This window comes from Lepidothrix coronata, unplaced genomic scaffold (assembly GCF_001604755.1).
Source record: "Lepidothrix coronata isolate B3197 unplaced genomic scaffold, Lepidothrix_coronata-1.0 Scaffold160, whole genome shotgun sequence".
In the NCBI taxonomy this organism is placed as follows: Eukaryota; Metazoa; Chordata; class Aves; order Passeriformes; family Pipridae; genus Lepidothrix; species Lepidothrix coronata.
Window position 1 is genome coordinate 408,840 of NW_016690340.1, and position 18,321 is coordinate 427,160.

The window sequence follows — 18,321 nt, forward strand, 5'->3', positions numbered from 1 at the left end:
CTTGCCAAGGGAAGGACATTGTATAGCCGCTGAGACTGGCAGGGGCTGCAAAGCTGCCTGCCAATAGCCTCGGTGTCTGAAAAGGCTTAGGAAATCCAAGCTCTAAATTAGCTCCCAAATCATCTTCCTCCCTTTCTGTGGTTGGAATGCCCTGCAGAGCAAGCCCCGGCTCCCCGTCTGTCGCGGGGCTCCCCATGGAGCAGCCGGCTCTGCCACAGGGCTGGGGGTCTTTGTCTGGAGGGTGTAGTGGGATGGTGCCACAGGGATGCCGGGAAGATCCTTGGTCCAAGGCTCAAGGCAAGCTGGAGCACCCTGGGGAGAGGTGAGGGGCAGATTCTTGGTGTCCCTCCGCCCAACCTTTTCCACCCTGTCCCCCTGCCTGGCTCCCTCCTGCCGTAATCGATTGGCAGGTGTGCTGGGGCTCTTGGCTGTGCTGCTGGAGAGCGGGAGGGGAGGCACAGAGCTGGCTCAGGATGGCACAGGATGGCTGCCAAAAGCCTCCCTGGGGAGGTGGGAGCCCCATCCTGCGCTTGCCCCGAGGATGCTGCTGAGAGCAGCCAAGGTCACGGCATCACTGACGGCACACATGGCCGGGACATCTGGGGCCAGCTGAAGCTGGAGGAGGGGAGCAGGAGGCGTGCTGGCTGTGTGTCTGTTGAGGAAGGGGACAACCTGTGCCGTGTCCAGCTGTTCCCCAAAGCACTTCATTTCTGCCCTTGCCAGGTCAGTCAGTGAAGGCAGCAGCAGCTGCTGCTGCGCAGTGCGATGGGAGCAGGAGCAGCTCTCTGTCCCTGCTCTCTGCCCGAGCACAATATCCACAGGGCAGCTCTTCCCAGGGCCATTGAGAGATGGTTTTGGAGCAGGCAAGCCTAGGAAACAGCTCTGCTCCCAGTGCTGCTCTTTGGTGTGGCTGTGTCACAGAGCTTTGTCTTTGCTTCTGCTGTCACCTCTCGAGAGAGAAACAAGAAGGGCTCAGCTTTGCCGTGTCTCCTGGAAATTCAGGCTTCAGCTCTGCAAATGCCCTGCGGTTCTGCATCCCCCCTGGCACTCCAGCCTTCACACCGAATACAAATCGCTCTTTAAATGTCTCCAACAACTCTCTGTAGGTGGATTTTAGCGCTCAGGTGCTGCAGGCAGAGCACAGGCATCACAGCTGATCTGCTCTGCTAACCCCAAACAATCCCAGGAAGGGCTCCTGTGCCTTGTGCGGTGGAGCTCTTGGCATCCTGTCTGGCTTTGCCTGTGGGTGAGGATGACTATCCTTCCCTGGAGGGCTGAGCATCACCAGGGCATGTTGCTGAGGCTCAGCAAGGACGGGCTGCTGCCACCAGTGTCGCTCCTTCTCCGGGCCCTCAGAGGTGGCACGTGCGTCAGAAAACAGGAGCTCTGCAGAGCAGCCTCAGGCATTGAAGTCTGTCCCCTTCATTCTAACAGCAGCTACCTTGGGAAATAGAAGAGGAAAATTCCACTTCCACAGCAATGTAACTTGGGTCTCATATTATTTTTTTTTAAAGGCTCTGTCAGGCTCCTGCTCTCTCTCCCTCTTCCCGTGCTACGCAGCCAGCTCTGAAGCAGAAGTGATATTTTCTGCCAATGCAATGATTAGCCTTTCTGCTAATGACCCACGAACAGTGTCCAAAATAAATGAGCCCAACCTGCTCATCTTATTAGCCAAATGATTGCATAGAAAGAGGAAATATCTGCAGAAACAGCTTAGGCAGCTGGAATTTGGAAGTGTGGTGGTGTCACTGCTCAAAGGACGGAGAGGAGCCATATGTCTTCAAAAAGCCAGTTCCCTCCAGAGCAGGGAGAGCCCCTGTGTGTTCTTGGAGTGATTCTGCTCACCCTCTGCTCCCCTTTTTGTGAGGTGACTGTGCAGGGCCAGAGATGTGGCTGTTCCCAAGCTCTGCTGATTCACAGGGCTGAGTAGCTGGGGACGAGCAGATAATTTTCCTCCTGTCTTCCTTGTCTTGTTTGTGGCTTCCCACATCCTTTAGATGACAGGCAGCAGCACTGGAACGTTGGTCAGGAGAGCAGCTGATGCAGTAACTGGTACTAAGCTGCTCTTCAGGAGTTGTTCTTGTGTCCTTCAGCCTCTTCCCAGAGCACTTGGCAAGGTCGTTCCATGTGGGGAGGGATGAGGAGCAGAAAAGGAAGAGGTGGAGGTACAGGGGGGTTTCTGCACATGATGAGGTGGAAATAAAAGAGCTCACTTTAGGAGGGTATTTCAGGCTTTGTTTAAATGTAAGAGAGAAACAGGGTTGACTGCAGGAGAAGGGTGCAGCGTGAGGAGGAGGGAATATATGAGAGAAGCTGGAGGGCTGTGTGTGAAACCCCTCATGATTTTCAGATCAGCTTGACTTTCTCTGGGGGGTGAACTCAATTTGATAGGCGGCCTGTTTCCTCAGTCACTGCATGTGTGTCTCAGTGGGTCTCTTGCCAGCTAAAAGACCTGAGCCTGAGAGGGGTGACAGCAGTGTGGCTGCCCTGGAGAAGGGCTCTGAGGGCTGAGACAAGCCCTGAATGCTTGACCACCCATATCTTTGTAGCTGTATCACATCAGAGGATGCGTGCAAGCTCACGTCTTGCCTGGCAGCAGAGAAAAACGCCCTTGCTCCTCTTGTCCCCTCAGGCAAGGGCATCTGGAGACCTGGCTCACAATGCACCAGCCCTAAAACCTGCTGAGGAGGGCGAAGTTATCCCCTTCCAGCACCCCGTGCACACACCATATGCTCCCCTGACCTTCTCCATAGCACAGCTGACGTGAGCTCCCACGTGCCTGCTCCTTGTTCAGCATCTCAGCTCGTGGGGCCCCATCAGCCCCTGGGCATTGTGGGTCTGTGTGTCCCACTGAGACCCATCAGCAGCTGACATATGACCAAAACCACTTCATGATGTTTTATGAATGTGTGTGTGCATGGATATCTATGAAACATCGACTCCATATAGGTATGTGTATATTTATTTTTTACCGAGCTGGGATCTCAAGGGTGTCACGTACAGAAATAAGAACCACAGCTTTAATTTTTAATTTAACTACGTTCATATGTAGCTAGTTCATTACTCTTTTCTGTTTTATGCAGACAAATTTCTGCCTTGGACTTCTTTCTTCCTTTCCTAATTAGTGGGGAAATTGCTAATTGTGCGGGTTTTTTTTTCTGGGAAGTTACAGGTTTAAATGATTATCTGTGCTGGAAAACATCCTGACAGTGCAAATATTGAAAACTGGAACGTGAAGTGGATGAGCCAGTGACCCTGGCTATCCTTGCACTCAGTGTCTTTGATTGCACTGACCCTCCTGGAATGCTGCCCTCTCTCCCTGGGGCTGGGAGGTGGTCGAGGGCAGGGTGTGGATGGAAGGTTCACCTGCACGCCCCAGGCTGTGTGAGTGCAGCCCTGCTAATTTTTTACTGTCATTTTCTTAAACAAGTTTTTCAGGTTAAGGCTGAAGTGGTTTGGTTGTGCAAGGTGTGGTGTGTTGTGACTGCAGGGTGGGTTTTGTTTGTTTGGATTTTTTGTTTGTTTGTTAGTTTTGGGGCTTTTTTTGAGTGCAGTAGTTGTTTTTTTCAGTACCCCAACCCTTCCCCTGGTGCCAGCTCTGTCGATGGCACTGCCATCTGTTGGGATACTCCAGGGAAGCACTGCCTTTCTCCAGGGCTTTGCAGGATGAAGATTACTTTTCCAAAGGGTGTGCGGAGTGGAAGCGATCTGGAGAGGTCATTAAATCCATGTCTCTGCCCTCTAGCAGGATCAATAACCCTTTGTCACCAGTGATGGATGTTTCTCTGTCCTGTTCTACAAGACTTCCCAGTGCCTGTGGGCAGTTGTTCCAGCCTGCCCTGTCTGACATGGATTGGGGCTTGGACTGTGGCTGACCCGGGGACGAGCAGCCCCACCAGTGCTCTGCCTTCAGTCCAGCTTTGTGACAGCCAAGGGTTTCAGATAACTTTTGCACTGTTTGGACTGAATAAAATAAGCAGGAGGTTTGAAGTGATTGATGGAGAGACCCTTTTCCTGTAAACGTTTTGCTCTGAGGATTTTGCTGCAAGTGCCTGGCCGTGAGCAGGGATGCAGGGCTTGGCATCCCCCCAGGGCTGGGTGGGTGGAGGGCTACCAGCACCATGGCTTTTTAAAAGGAGGGGTCTAAGCACTTTATTTTTCTTTTTGAGCTGTCCACTGAACAGTGGGACGTGCCTGTGTTCCATGTTGCCACATCTGTTCCTCTCTCTCCAGCCACTTGTCCCTTCAGGGATGGGACGTTTGGTGCCTGAGGCAGGGACATGGATTGCTGTGGCAATTGCTGAGACACTCAGTTCTGGGATTTCCTTTCCTAGGGCTCCTGTTTGGTTTGTGCAAGACATGTTCATCTTCTGGTTTTAAAACACACCCCCTTGTCTGGCTTGTGTGAGGGTCTTAGATCAGTAACTCTGCTCTTCTGCACTTCCCAGCACACCCTACTGCATTTATCCTTGGATTTATGCATTTATTCTCGTCCCACTCCCACGAAACAGGGGAAGGGCTGTTCCTGAGTTGCTAAAGTGACCTTGGGATGTAGGGATTGATTAATTTTTAGGCCAGACAGAGCTGTGGCAGAAGCTGGGAACTGAACACAGCGTGACCACAGCCATGCAGTGCTGTGACCCCCCCAGCTGTGCCTGGGTGAACAGGAAGGTGTGAGCTTTGGAAGTGCTTTGGGAGCTGCTGCGTAGGACAGCATAACTGTCTGTAGCAGGAGATAATGTGGCAGAGTTGCACTGTTAAAGAGCATCACTGAAATGGCAGGAGGAGGAGGAGGAAAACAAGGGTGGAAATGAGAAGCTGTGGGAAATTATCTTCTGCTAAATCTGGCAAGACCCATCCATGGTGGACTTAGGGTCCTGTGGCTTAGAGCTCTGTGGCAAATCTCCCTGGCACAGCCCTGGCTGCTGCTGACCCCCAACCCTCCTCTTTGGGGCTGTACCCACACTTTAAATACCCAAAGTGGGTATTAAACCCCCTCTTTGCAGACTGGCCTTGTTCCATGGCGAGTGTTTATGAGCCAGACTGGGACACAGTCACTGAGTGTGTAACTTTACTCACCTGGGGCTCTTGGGACAGACTTTTCCTGCCTTCTGTTGTCTGGGGCTATCACATTGAATTGCCTGCTGCAATTGCTTGGCCATCACATAGATTCTTATCTCGAGTGTCCTTTAGAAAGGGAGCCCTGAGCTGTTGCTGGGAATGTTGAAACCATAAATGTGTTTTGCACCTGGTGATGGGCAGGAGCAGCTTTAGGGCTTGTGACAGTCTGCAGCCTCTGCTGCCTGAGCTGCCTCTGTGGGCAGCTCTGCCTCTTCTCTGGAAGGCTGAGCATCCCTGTGGGGCAGGAGGGGACCAGCACTGCTGCTTTGGCATGTCCCACTGTGCTGGTGGCTGGAGTCAGGTCCTCACTGTGCCCTGGAATGAGTCAGAGAGAGGGACTGTGTGGAATGCTGTGGCCAAGCATTGGAACAGGCTGCCCAGGGAAGCAGTGGAATCACTGTCCCTGGAAATGTTCAAAAAACCTGTAGCTGTGATGTTTAGGGATGTGGTTTAGCAATGGGCCTGGCAGGGCTGTGTTATTGGTTGGACTCAATGATCTTGGAGGTCTTTTACAACCTTAATGATTCTACAGAAGCAGGCATTGGTAGACTGGAGGGAAGGGTGTGCTGCTGCTTGAAATGGGGATTCAGGAGAGGTGGCAGAGCCCTGGGCTTTGTTTACTTAAATGTTTTCTTGCATGTAGTGACTCTGGCGCTATCTGGGCTCCTGAGGTCCTGTTTTCATGCTGGAACCTGTCCCAACCCTCTGCTGAGGCTGCCAAGAGGGAAGAGCTTGTTTTGAAACCTCCTTGATGGAAAACATTTGCCTGTCTTGGAGAGAGAGTTTCCTCCATTTGGCTGGACAGTGCTGGCTGTTCCCTCCATGGTGTCTCAGGTCCCAGGCTTGAGTGTGAGGACAAGCCCACTGAGTGTGAGGAAATTCCCACTGGTGTGGAAAGCCTGGCCACGAGCCCCTGAGGAGGCTGGGATGGGGCTGGAGCAGGACCATGCCTCCCTGGCTGCAAGTGAAGCTCCTGGGGAACAGCATCCTGGTGCTGGATGGTGTTGTTCAGGTGGTGACTTAGCAAAGAGCTCAGCAGCTTCCTTGTCCTCTTGGATATTGCTCTGCTGTGGTGGCATGTGGGGCACTGATTTCACCAGGCCTCACATCCAGGTGCTCTCCAGCCATGGACTGGAAGGTTGCCTTCTTCTCAGTCTTCCACACATTAACTGTGTGTCCTGGGCTCCCTGAGCTGGGGGCTTGTCCAAGCCATGGACCAGAAAGGCTGAACCACCAAGTTTCCAGCGCTCTGTCTGTACAACATTGCAGGGGCTCGGCTCTTTTTTGGCTTCCCTTGTTCTGTGGGAAATTACTCTGTTGTGATGAAAGCCTGAAAGAAGGTCAGGTGTTGAGGACAACATCTGAGTGCCTGAGGACCAGGAGGCTTTTTGCTTGGAGCAGGGGGAGGGTTTGAAAGACAGAGGAGTTCGTGCAGATCAGTGCTGCCTCTTGAAGGATGCTCCTGGTAGCTCTCTCCTCTCCTCACCTTCTCCTTGCCACCCAGGAGATCCTCTCTGGGAACACAAGGCTGGATCTTCATCTCCCATTCATACTTTCCCCTCAGGCAAAGCTGTTTCTTCTGCAGGAGGCCAGGACTCCTCCGAAGATGGGAGCGTTGCATAAGCTGAGCTTAATTTAGATTAGATGTGAACTCAGGCCAGCCTGCAGGACAGGCACCATATCGGGGAGATCTGTGATGGAGCTGGGTGGAAGGTTGTTTTCCTGCCTCCTACATGCCAGAAACAAACTGTTGGGGGATGCATGTGCATGGTGGGGGGAGTGAGCATAAGCAAAGCTCAGTGCCCACTGCCTGCACCAGGAACAGCAATCAAGGAACGGAGAGGAGCTGTGTAAGCCCAAAGGTGTGGGTAGAAGGGTTTTATTAGCTCCATTTGAAACATTTTGTCTCAATTCCCATTTAGCTATGGAATCTAACTGCATTTTAGCTTTTAATTTAGGTTTTCAAAAATGGGCCTGTCAAATTAGTTAAAAGGAAATTTGATTAGAAAATGGCAGCAGGATTGAGGTCTTTGTTTTTCTCTGCACACAATTTGGCTTGGAGTTTTTTTCTTAACCAAAAATACCCCACTGGAAAGTGGGTTTTAGCTAATCAACACTTTCCAACCGTGGAAAAAAAAAATAGGGAACAGAGCTGGAAAATTCCTGCCACCAGCTCCCTACCTAGTGGTTGCCCTTCGGCTGGGACCTGGAGAGTCAGGCTGTGGGGCCATGGCTGTGGTGACATAGGGGGTGACTTGGGAACAAGGGAACGAGGCCCACAGAAGAGTGGGATGGCTTTGTGCTTTCCCCTGTCCTCTCCTGCTCACTGCCATCCCCAGGTCTTGGGTTCAGCTCTTTGAACTCCCTGAGGACACCAGGGGCTGAGCCTTGGAGTGGCTGCAGGAGCCTGGGTTCGTGGGAGATGCTTAAACTGGGGGGAGCTGGTTTGGAATGAGGTGCAAGGCTCTGCCCTGCTCATTAACCACAGCACTGTGCTGTGCCCGGTGTCTGTCCCCGGGCTGGGCTGGGTGGGAACACATTCCAGAGGAAGAAGGATGAGGAAAGTAGTCAAGCAATGGAGTTAAACACTGGCTAATAACTGCCAGGGGAGGGGAGAGGGCTGGAGAGCTGGGAACTGCCATCCCAGTGCCCAGCGTGGCCACACAGAGAGGTATGAGGGATGTTTTAGGGTTGGGGGCAGCTTTTCTTGCACAGAGCCCCGTTTGAAGCCTGGGAGCAGTCACGGGTGTCAGGCTGGCTCTGAAGTGGCCCGTCCTCGCCCGGTCCCTGCCCGCTGCCGGGGATGGTGCCTCCTGCCACCGCTGGCCGGAGCCGCTCCGCAATTACTCCCAGATGCTGCAATTAGGCTCGAGACACCGTGTCAAAAACCTGACGGCGGCAGCGGCGTGTGCGCGGGGACGGGAGGGGGTTATTAGCCTGTTATTATCCATTTACCCAGATATCCCGGCTAATCAGCTTTCAGATGGGGAGAATTAATTGGTTTCGATTGGAGCACCAGGCATGTTTAATTGAAATGAGTTCGCTTCCAAGCGGGCACTTTCTCAGCCGCTCTTGGCTGGGGAGAGGAGAGGAGGGGCTGCAGCCGGACCCTCCCGGGCTGCGGTGAACTGGCTGTAATAGCCGTGCCCTGCCATCCTCGCTCCATCTGGGCGGCAGCTCTTGGTTCTTCATCCATTCTCAGACGCACTCCAAACCCTCATCTTACAGCTGGGATGGGGACTGTGAGCCCCAGATTGTGTCAGCCCCTTGTAGCCTACCGGGGAGCTTGGCAGGTCGTCGTGGTGGTACCCAGGTGGCATCACTGCCATCCTTGCTGCTGCCTTCTCTGCTTTGCTCTGTTGTCTCTGATGTCCTGCATCCATACAGGAAAAAGAATGGGCTTGAATTGCAGGTGCTTTGGGATGGAGACTGTCCCCTGAATGTGCAGAGGTCTCCGGAGCTGGGGGTGCCAAGGGCCCTTTGGCAGATGCAAAGTCGGCTTTTCCCCTCCCAGCCCGGCAGCAAAGCGCCCTGTGCTCCATCCTGTCTCGGTAAGGAGATCGCTGGTCTTCAAATATAAGAAAAAAGCCAAAAGCTGGTGCATTCCCATCCTTTTAAAATCCCAGCTTTCTACTGATACAGCAGGGGAGGGCTGAGTGACCGAGGAGCGGGGTTTTGGTGAGACAACTTAGTGTGCAGTGGAACAGAAAGATTTCGTGGACCCGCGGGATTGTAAGCAATGGATTTGTAAAGCAATGAGTGTGGGAGCTCTCCAGCAGGAAAACCCGTCCCCGTGGGTTTTGCTTTTCCACTGTGCAGAGCCCTGAGGTGGTTCGGAGGCATCCCATGGAGAGCTGGGTAAGGGAATTCTGTTCTTGGCAGGGAGATGAGAAAGCCCTGAAACACCTGATAAATTTTATCTGTGTGCGAGGTTCCAGTGAAGTTAATGGGAGTTAAGTGTGTGGTTAAGTGCTGTACTTAACTGGGCTCTTAATAGCCTGCTGGGAATAGCTGTGGTGTTTTGGGAGAGGAGGCTTGTGGAGTTGCTGAGCTCTTGGATCTTTTCCTTAAATCGAAGTCTTGGATCTGCCTGCTCTGTGATGCATGGGGGAGAGCAGTGTATTTCTCAAATTGTTTATAGGATTATATATGCAAGTTTATAAAACTTTAGGTTTTGTTGGGGTTTTGTTTGTTTCTTTGTTTTGGTTTTTTGTCTGTTTGTTTGCGTTTTTCTCCCTCCAGTTTTTCCCTCTGGTATGCGATGCCTCAGATACTAGTGGAGGCTCCTCTCCGGGGCATTGGGGGACTGAGGTGTGTAACTCCTGTAGTGTGAGTTACAATGCCAAAATTCCAAAGTGTCTTCAGATGCCAAATACCACGTAGGAGCATTTTCCCTGATACTGTGTTTGAATACCCTTCCTCTCCCCCTGGAAAGCTGTGGTTTGTGTAGCTGCTTTTCAGAAAGACGTTCATTATGCTGAAATATTTGCACTTTAAACATGGTTAGGCAGGGTTATTAATTGGGATGGGGTTTTTTTATACACAATAGGCTGGATTGTTCCCAAAGTAGCTGCCAGATCTGGGCTCAGCAATAAACCACCAACAAAATGAATTATTTTCCTCCATTGCTGCATGCTCAAAAGCACCTTCCCATTGTCTCCTCGCTCCAGAAATTGTTTGAGATGTCCATAAATAAACCCTAAACCCCTTTTCCAGTCTCTCACTTCTCTTCACCCTGGGTAGAGCAGCAACACAACACCAGTGCAGAGGAGACCTGGTCCGTCAGTGGGGCTTGGAGGTGTTGGGCTACTCCAAGAAGTTCCCATTCCTTAATGCTGTGGTGAATTTTATCACCTTTGCCACGTTTTCTGGACAACTGGCCAAGGCCTGGCAACTCTCAGAAAGGGGCTGGTTAATTGAGCAGAGAGGGTGTTGTACCGTGTCCCTCTCCCTCGCTGGGGAGCTGGAGGCACAATGTGACTTGTGTTCGTGTTCCCTCACCCGGAGATGTGCATCTCTTATTAGATTAATTTTTTTTTCTAATATATGCAGAATATACAGTGGGAGCAGCATTAATTCTCACTAATGGTTGTGAGATCCACTGAGAATTAACTGCATTTTTTGTAAATTAGTGAGGAAGCGGATAAACACAATTATTAAAAAAACAAGCAAAGGTACTTTTGCAACAGCAGTACGTGTTTGTCATTTATCTGACAAGTGTTCTTTACTTTTAATTATATTTCATCACTTCATTGCAAATGCTCTGCTGGTGGATGTTGTAATAATCCTCCTAATTTGAGACCTTGCTTTATAGCATTTGTTAAAGCTTTGTTTGGAAGAGGTGAGAGGGAGCTGGGGGTCGGTCAGGGCTCCTGCAGTGGCTGTGATTTTGGGAGGGTCGACGGTAAGTGCCTTCTATCCCTGGGAGTGTTCAAGGCCAGGCTGGATGGGGCTCTGAGCAACCTGGTCTATTGGAAGGTGTCCCTGCCCTTGGCAGGGGTTTAGAACGAGATGAGCTTTAAGGTCCCTTCCCACCCGAACTGTTCTGTGATTCTGTGACCTGCACTCTTTTTTTTGGGGGAACACCGATCAGAGATGCTGAGCTTTCACTCAGGAGGTTTGGAAGCAACCTGAGGCAAAGGCTCCTAAAAGATGTGCAGCTTATTTGAGTTTTATCCCCTCCCCCTCCTTTTTTTTTTTTTAAATTTGAGAGTTGAGCTGCATCCCTCCCTCATCGTGCCACTTCCACACACCTTTTACTGTGATAACCCTGTGCTGCTCTGCCCGTGAGGTCGATCTGACCTCACCAGTTGACTTCTCTGTCAGATGCTGAAGTGAATATTCTGTGGGGTTTTTCTTTCTGGAGGTACCAGCTTGGGCAGAAGCCATTCGTGACTCTGTGCTTAGGACAGTGCAGAGAGATACCCTGTGTGGGTCTGGATCTCTGCTGGCTGGTTTGAGGGACCTTCCTTTAGCCCTGTGTTTAATTGGAGAGTGCTTTGTGTGTTGGCACAGCCCTGGGCACTCTTTGCCTGCAGTTCATGGCAGGTCTGGCTCGTGAGACCTCGCTGTGCTGGGAGAGAGAGTCTGGGGATGAGGTGGCCTCTTTTGTTGGAAAGTCAGGTTGGTTGCTCTTAATTCCAATGAATTTTCCTCCCCTTTGGAATGCAGCTGGCATGCATTTCAGGTCCTGCGTGTCACTGAGCCGAGCAGGATGAACACGTGCAGGTTGGCTCAGAGGGGAGGAGGGATGGGGCTCAGTAACAAACTTCTTGGGGAAAAAAAAAAAAAAAAGCTGTTGTTTTAGTCTCAGCTTCACGCTTGCAGGCTGCCCACATTAGGGAAACATGAGCATGAGGACAGGAGACCTTATGAATTTTAAAATCTTCCCTCTCTGAGGGCGAGCTCCGGGTTAGCAGGTCAGCCCATTCAGGTGAACCGTTTAGCAGGCATTAAAATCACAATTTATGCAATCTGCGCCCGGGCTTTAAAAAGAGCCAGCAATCAGGTGCTTAATAAAAATCACCTCTAGCCCTCCTCTTTCAGCTCGCTACAAATAAATGCCTTTTTTCTACATCATAAAAATGGATTAGGAGTCATTTTGAATTGTTATGCTAGCAAGACGTGCAGCTTGGGATACGCAGGCATGTTGGCTGTGATTGAGGGTTGTGTGTTTTGGTGCTTGCATACAGCCAGTGCCTGGGAGACCTTTCAAATAAACATTTACTGGAACATCACATCGCATGTCTGAGCAGCACAGAAAGGCTGATTGGCAGGTTCACTCCTTCCTTTGTTTCCCTTCTTGGATGAAACAGCAAAACAAAATTGAGCATGGTTAAAAAAAAATAAAATTATATGGAAATGTGACTTTTTGTCAGACTTGATATATTTTTATTTTATTATTTTTTTTTTAACGTGGAAGAGTCAGGTTTTAAAGTTATGGTTCCCACAGCAACTGTAACTCTCATTGCTTGTGCGTGTGTTATACTTTACAGGACTGTATATGCTATTAAATTTATGCCCCCTGTGTGTATATCTGGCATGGCAGGAGGATCTGCATGGGCTGGATGGAGCAATCCTGCAGGAATCCTTCCTCTTAAACCCTTGGACCTCATCCCACATTCCTTGCACCACTACAAAGCCATTCAGAGAGGGTGGTTCACGGGTGCTGTCACCTCTGGGCAGGGCCAGGTGGCACAGTTGTGATAACAACACCACCAGAAGAAGTGTCCCATCATCTCTGGAGCTCAGCGATGTTGTGAGCCATGGAAAGAGGGGAAAAAAGATGTAATAAAGTACTCTTTGGGCAATTCAGGGAGCCATCCCTGCTCAGCAAAGCGCTGAGGCGTGTGCTATGGGCTCGTGGACTGTAATGGGAATTAAACACATATTGAAAGTTAAGTGTGTGGTTAAGCACCTTGGTGAAGCGGTGCTTGAATGGGGATTTGAAGCCTACAGTGAGAAAATGTTGTATTTTTTAGTAGATTCTCCCTGTATCGTCACTGTCTCTTGTGGAGAGAGGTGGGGTTGAGTGGTTTGGAGAGCAGGACTGGATCCAGATCTCTTTGGAGAATATATATGTATATATTTTAACCCTGGTGTTTGTCTCTTCCTCCCTAGCCTTCATGCTGCCTGCCTGTCTGTCCTTGGTCCCATCTCCACCCCCTGCCTCAGTTTCCCTGCCTGGTGCTCACCTGGCCGTGGGCTCATCCCTGACCCTGAGGTGTGTGGGGGTACAGGCTGTCAGAAGGACAGGGGTGGGCACTGTGTCCTCCAGACAAGCTGCCTGCTCTTAGGAAGGGCAGTTGGCAGGACCCCCGTGTCCCCGAGGTGTGCCAGCACTGCTCCATGTTTTGGGCAGGTGATCTCCAGTGGTTGTCCCAGCTCTCTTGGCAGCGTTGTGCTTTCTGCCATTGTGCTGCTTCTTGAATGATCCTCGCTCCAAGTCAGGCTCCCAACTTCTCATGCCATCCATGCAGGAAGAGGGTAAGCATTTTTCCATCCCTGGTTTACATTGTCACATCCCTTCTGCTGGCAGAGCCCTGTGAGGATTGAGCAGGCGTGGTCAGGTCAGTGCCCACAGGAGCATCTCCTGAGATGGGATCCAATGCCTTCCTGAACTCCAGGTGCTTTTCCTTTGTTTCTCTCCATGAGCCCTGCTTTCCTCTTGTAGGAGATGTGACTGCTGCTTATCAAGCCTGTTCCCAAAGCCCTGTTTCTCTCCTGTCCTCTCCCTCCTTGCCTGCCTTTTGTTGGTTCTGATTACTCCTCCCTGCCCTCACATGCAGTGTGCCTCAGTGGATGGGGTGTTTGGAGCTTCTTTCCTCTGCCTGTCTCCTCTTATCATAAGGCTGAAGGGATGCTGGTATTTCTGGGATGTTTTCTGCCTTTTTAGACTTGGTTGTGATGGATCAGTGTGTACAGACAGGAGAGGGGGAGGATGGAGGGGCAGGCAGAGGTTCTGTGGTTGTGGAAACCTTGATTTTGCAGGAAATAACCAAAACTCCCCCATTACAGGGGGAAGCTGGTGTTGTCCCTGCTCTGAGGAAGAGCGCAATGTAGCACCCTTTCCCCAGCTCTGCTCTTTCTCTAAAGCTGGAGGGACCATGTCCAGGTATATCTTGTGTCCTGGGAGGACGAGGCAGTGGCAGGATGCAGGGAAGGTCAGGATAAACAGCAGCGCTCAGGAGAGGGAAGACTGAGATGACTGCAGAGATCAGCCTTATCTTTCATCATTAATCATTGGAAAGAAGTTGCAAAGAGTATGTTAATTAAGATTTGCAGAAGGAATATTTAAATGAGAGGTGCAGCAAAGAGAGAAAGAGCAATAAGGCACAGGAGCCCTGGGGGGAAGCTGGTATGGTGCAAGGTTTGAAGTGGAATGGGAAGAAGCAGATGCTGTGCAACCCAACATGTTAAATGGGATACTGTACTTCCAAAGTCATCCCAAATGCAGTTTGGTTGGGGTCTGGGTATGGGGGTCCTGGCCTGGACCTGCTGGCAGAGCTGGGAGGGAGAGGATGGTGAGGTCTGGGGCTGCCATGGGTGTCCAGTCTGGGCACCCATGGGTGTCTTCTCCAGGTCAGACTGTAGCTGAGAAAGTTGATGGATTGATTGCCTGTTAGACACTGCTCTCCTGGCTGATACAAATGATCCCAGCTCTGTTCCTGGGTGTGGTTTGCTGGGGCATGGCTCTGGAGGGTCTATGCTCAGGAGCAAGCCTCTGCCTGCTGAAATGGCATTTATAGGGTCTCTGTGCTACCGTTGGCCATTGGTTTAGGTTAAATTAATTAGAAATCCATCAGCTCAAATTACTGTGTAGCTAAAGCCCAATACAGGTGTTTTCTACACCTGCTCATTGAGTGCTGCTGATAGCCTTCAGCACTGGCAGTGACCAGCCAGGAGAGGTTTGTGTCCTGAGCCTACTGGGTCCTGTCCTGCCCCTTGTCCCAGTTTGGGTCTGGGGGTTGGTCCCTGCTGATGGTATGCCCCCCCCTTGGTGTGCCATAAGGTGGCTGTGCCTGACCTCTCCTTGCATGCAGGGTTTGGTGGTGCTTTGTGTGTCTGCATTATCTGGCATGGGATGAAATGCTTGAGAGATAGGTAGGATGCTGTGGAGCTGAAATGTGGGAAAGCTAAAACTGGGGTGAGTGGAATTTCAAGAAGGGACCCTGGGGTCATCTGCTCTGCCCTCAGAGCCACACAGGGTGCAAGAATGCCCTGAAGCTTTTATTTCTCATTTGAAATACAGCACAACTTTTCGAAAAGCATCCAGGCTTGATTTTAAAAAAAAAATAATTAAAAAAAAAAATGACAGTGATGGATAATCCACTACACCCCTTGGTAAATGTCCTAGTGTTTAATTACCTTCACAGCCAAAAAGGAAAGAAAGGAAAAGTACACAGTGTGAAGAGCCCCTAGGGTTGTGTAGTTACTGCTGATACCTGACTGCTCACCGTGGTTCATCTGCTGGGACGACAGGGGGGATGTGCTGCTCCAGCACTGGGGGCTCACTCAGCCCCCAGTCCAGATGCAGGATGTGATGGGGGGTCCTTGTGCTGTCCCAGGGCACTGTCCTTGGAGTGCTGGCCCGGGGCTATGAGAGCCCTGTTTCACCCAGCAGCAGGTCAGTAGCAATGGGGGCTCATTGCCAGCGCAATGTGGGACAATAAATGGCTTTGGATGCTGTGCAGGAGCAATAGTGGCTTCATGTTAGGAAAGAAATAGGGATATTTTTGCCCCCCAGGACACAACCTCGTGTCGGTGTTTGGAGGAAGCAACAGAAGGGGCTCAGGGTAGCACAGGCTGAGTGCTGAGCTGTTCAGCACCAGTTTTGCTTTGACCTGTGGAAGGGATGCTGTGGTGTAAGAGGTCTGCCCAGCCCAAATCGTGTTCTCCTCCAACCTGGGACCTTCTGTGACTTCAGCCCTTTCGGGTGGTGGCTGGAAGACAATCAGGGCTTGCTTTCTGAATGACTGGGTTGTGTTCAGTGTGACTACAAAGCTGGAGGGCTCCTAGGAGGACCATGCCACATCCCCCCACTATGGGGAGCAGAATTGACCAGGCAGAGCTGGAAAGGTCAGAGCCTGATGCAAGGAGGTTTGTCCAGACCTCAGAGGAGCAGTGGGGCTCTTTTGTCTCTCACTGCTTTGGTAGGGCAGGGTGGTGGTTGTGTTTGAAGCAGCACATGCGTCCTCTTGCTGCTCACAAATTGCTCAGCATCTTGGACAGATGCCCAAAGAGTAATAGCCCTCCAATCCAGCAGCTTGGCAGCCTTCATAATTTATGTGAGGGCCCAATCTCTTGGGCTTCAAAGTGGCCTCTCCCGTTGGTTTTCCTTCTGTGCTTCACCTGAGCCCCAGCCTTGCTGCTCTCCAGCTTCAGCCGAGGTTTGCTGTGGTGCCACAAGCCCTGCAGTTCTTCACACATGTGGGTTGTCCCCACCAGACCTCTTCTTCCCCATCCATTATGTGGGTCTCAGCAACTCTCTGGTGCCGGTGGCTCCTGCCTGGCCGGCCCGGGGCAGGCAGGAGCGCAGTGGGAAGGACATTACGTGGGAGAATATGCATGTTCACAGCTCAGAGGATTAAAGGCCCATGTTCTTATCGCTGCAGAACAGAGTATTATAAATCCAGCCTTAGAATACCAAATCCCCGCGCGGCTCGGCCATTGTTTGGGAATATTAAAAAGCTTGGAGACAGAAATAATCAGTTTCCGAATGACACATTGTCAAATAAAACATTTCTCATATTATCCCTTCTTTCCCCTTTCTCTCTACCGCTCCCTCAGTTGGATAATTTAACATGAAAAATAGATTAAAATGAGGCTGGCTTCAATGCCTCCTAAGTTTGACTCTTTTTTTTCTTTTTTTTTTTTTTTCCCCCTCCCTTTTCCCTGGGAAGCTCTCCCAGCGTGTGTGGCGTGGTTAAACAAGCAGCTGCTGGTGGAGGGTTGGGGACGAAAGGAGCACGTTGAAAGTGAGCTGCCTGTGATGAGCCCGTGGCCCTCATCCGAGGGGCTGGCACGGGCACCCACAGCCTTTCCCAGGCAGAGGGGGGCTGTTGTCTTGCTGGCTGGCACAGCAGAGATCTGTGGCTCATCCCCAAAGGATGTGGGAGCTGCAGGCAGGCTGAGCTGGGAGCCCTTCCCTGTTGTTCTTGAATTGGAGGGGGAACGGTGCACTGGTAACCTCTGTGCCTTTATGCTTTTTTGTAGTTTCTCCCAAACAGAGAGATCTTTAATTTAATATGCTGAGAGGTTTTTCTGCTCTGAGTGGTTTCCCAGGGGCAGACACAAGGTGAGCCCAGCCAGGCTGGTTCACAGCCCCCAGCCCTGCCACGGGTGCCCAGACCCCTTCTCTGGGTCTAGCTGGCACAGCTGCTCCTCCTGTAAGACTTTCTTAGTCTTCTTGACCTTTTCCAAGTATCTGGGTTGTCTCCAGTTGTAGTTTTCCATGGAGGGTGGGTGCTTATGGGTGCAGAGTGCTCTGCCCTGCTCTGCAGTCACTTTGTAGTGGCAGTGCATCATCAGGCACTGTGCAGACCCAAGGAAATGTGTCTTCTCTCCCAGGCTGAGGTGTTCATGCAGGTTCTTGCTTCTGAGCATGGAAGGCTATGATGAGTCCTCATCTCATCCCACTGTTCTTGGAAGTGCGCTGGTGCTTCAGGGTATAAACCTGGGCTGCTCATCAAGCCCTGCTGTTCTCCCCCACAGAGATGATCCTGGACAGCTCCTGGACACTAAAATACCTTTCCCAAAGGTGTGTGTCACCCAAATTTGGGAGTCCAAGCTGAGCAGTGTCCTGAATCCCTGAGCCTTGCTTCTGTTAGTGACAATTATGGGGGAGAGAAAGGGGTCTTGATGTGGGGTATGTTGGACTGAGCTCTCCTCTGTGGCAGGTCGTGGTGCTGGGGTGATGCAGGGAAGTGTCTCTCCTCTGCTCCAGCTCCCGAGGCCTCTCCCCATCAAACTCATCCTGTGAGCTGCAGTTTTCAGTGCAACCTCTTCACAGCTGATCCTGTTTAGGAGTCAGAGCAGCGCTCCGGGTGCAGTCTGGTGCTTCGCATCGAACACAGAGGGAATATTTTCACGCCTCCTCTTTGCTGTTGCGCTCGGTGGAGCTCTGGGCTGTGGCATTCCCAGTGCCAAAGGAACGCCTGCCCTGCCCTGCCTGTCGCTCTGCAAAGCCCTAGTCACTCGTGCTGCTCCTGATTTACATGCCCTGCCTTGCTTGTCTGCCCCGGGATAAAATTGCTCCGATGCTGCGGAGATTAAGAGGCTGGAAGCTGGCACAGGCACAGCTCCTGCGTGTGCAGGGTTCAATTTAACCTCCAGAGCAACCAGAGGCAGGGCTGGCTCCCTTTGGTACTTCCTAGCCCAGATCCCTTGAGAGGAGATGCCACTTCCCTGAACAAATACATATATATATTTGTAGGGTGGGTATTTTTTTTTTTTTTAATGTTAATGTAGTTGAGAGCTGTGGTGAATAAAGGAGGAGGGGAAAGAGGATGGCTTAACAGAGAAGGTCTTGGTCTGGAATACCTTGAGCTGTACCCCCAGGTCAGCAGTTGAAGTCTGGAACCCAGAGGGAAATCAGATCAGAAATGAGGGAGCTGGGTTAACCATACCCTGGGGAGTGATGCCTCCGTGGGGCCATTTGTTGCACCATCATTTTTATAAAATGTGTGTCTCTGCTGAGGC

At 51.2% G+C, this 18,321-nt stretch overlaps 1 protein-coding gene across 5 annotated transcripts in view; it reads left to right on the plus strand.

The window, feature by feature from the left end:
• Positions 1 to 18,321, plus strand: part of ASTN2 (astrotactin 2) — a 325,746-nt gene that overhangs the window by 63,687 nt on the left and 243,738 nt on the right. The window lies entirely within an intron of this gene.